This window comes from Bombus pyrosoma, linkage group LG17, assembly GCF_014825855.1.
Source record: "Bombus pyrosoma isolate SC7728 linkage group LG17, ASM1482585v1, whole genome shotgun sequence".
NCBI classification, from domain to species: domain Eukaryota; kingdom Metazoa; phylum Arthropoda; class Insecta; order Hymenoptera; family Apidae; genus Bombus; species Bombus pyrosoma.
This window is the reverse complement of record NC_057786.1, coordinates 4,293,113-4,295,165: the sequence shown is the minus strand read 5'-3', so window position 1 is coordinate 4,295,165 and position 2,053 is coordinate 4,293,113. Positions and strand designations below refer to the sequence as shown.

Here is a 2,053-nt window from a genome sequence, read left to right as displayed (position 1 = left end):
ACGATACCAAACCGTTTGTTAGAAAAGTTGTTGTTTTATAGAGACTTGGTACGTGAAATATTGTACACACGTACATATAGTATACAAGCGAAGGAAATTATTACAATTAAATAATTACTATCGACAATTTTGTAAAAATATTAAACATAAAATCTTTTTAACTCTTGAATGTCTATGAAATGATATTTATGTTCGTATTCGAGGAGATATTTTTACGCAGCATCTAAATAATTAACAAGTATAATTACAAAGAATGTGATAAACATAACAAGGGAAATGTATTTTATCACGATGTATAGTATTTTATTTGAAATTATAATCTTTGATATAATCTTTCCATTGCCATTTCAAAGTTTCTTTTATATCTAATCAATATTACATACGTTTGCTTCAGTTCATTTGCGTTTGTTTCAATTTATTTTACTACAAACAAAGGATCCTTACCATTTAAAATGTAAAATGATTAGAATATCTCGCATGGTTAATGTAGTTGTCACATGCTCAAGAAGACCACCCGCTCAGAAACAGTAATAGGATATGCTAGACATCCTGCATACCACAGTCATCGAAACAATAATCAAATAGTAATGGAATAGGTGCCTCTGAGATACACCGGACGACACCCCCTCCAGAGGGACTAAAAAAACCACAGTACAAAACCCCTCCAAAATAAGCGTTCGGATCACATTCTGTAACACTTTGGATTGTCACTCGATTGAATATGCATAATAAATTCTATTTTCATATACAAAGTTCAATTTTTTCACCTTATTCGTGAAACGTTCGAACTGCGACGCGAGGAGAACACCGGCGATCTATCGGTTTCGTGATTTATTGTGTCTCCGACATGACATAGTCACCGCAGAAGGTATTTTCACCTTTCATAAACCCGCAAAATCAAAGCATGTCCTAACAATAACTTATGAAAAACCGTACCTAACCTCAACTTTTGCCAGAATATAGCCAGATTTTCATCCAACTATCACATGAAGGCGAATGTTCCGATTATCTCTACTGACTGGTTGTAAATTATTGAAAAACCACAATAATGAATCAGTTTTACTGCGTGAGATGTAAAATACAAAAGAAGTATTCGAAAATTCAATAACCTCATTTAAACTGTAGCGGCACAGGAGTCAAAGGACGAAGCGAATCGAGTGCGACTCGTGTTCTTGTTTTGCCTCAGGACACTGACATAGTCTTGACGCATGACGTAATGATAAATAAACTTCGGGAAAAACAATGTCGCCGCTACATGCAACCGTCGAACAAAAACGAATTCGAATTTTCCGACTCTGCCCCGACCAGTATAAATAAGCGGATGCGATTGCAAGGAAATGAATTATAGTCATTATTGATCCTCATCCATTCCACCACAAAACTATTGTAATAATTAATAATCCGATGGTATTTTTGATACATACGATATTGGTAGTGATGATTGACAGTTAATAAAACACATGATTGAATGTAGAATGATAAGGAACAGCTTGTTACCTGATACTATTTTCACTGTGTATTCTTTACCAAAGATCGAACAAAAATGCGACCTCACGATAGTAAATCTCGACACCTCTGTCACGGTACTGTAAAGATATACGATGTGATATTCCTCTAGATACTCGTAGCTTTAATAACATTACCCTACTACCTAAACTGTATATCGTCATACATGAATGTATCGATTAACATTTTTATTTCCAGGATCACGGAAGAAATAATTTGTATGAACCTTGATCGTGAAACTTCGGTCGCAGCTGACTTTGTATCAGTGATTGCCCATATATTTACATTTTAATGATATTTTTATTGCAAATAACATTTTATTAGGCGAAAATATGTGAATTGCAAATTCCACTTCATATTACGATCTATTTTGCTGAGGTTAAAAAACACTAACGCACAGTTAGTGTAAAACGTACTCATACAGTACTCAACTTTAACAAAAATTAAAATTATGGTACTACATCGTTAAGTAAGAAATTTTTAAGAAATGAAAGATATGTATATATTCTTACAAGTCTGCAAACTAATTTTCAAAAAAAAAAAAAAA

At 33.4% G+C, this 2,053-nt stretch overlaps 1 pseudogene; it reads right to left on the bottom strand.

Annotated features, from left to right (window-relative positions):
• Window positions 1-1,661, bottom strand: part of LOC122577091 — a 238,994-nt pseudogene extending 237,333 nt beyond the window's left edge.
• Window positions 1,662-2,053: the final 392 nt, after the last annotated feature.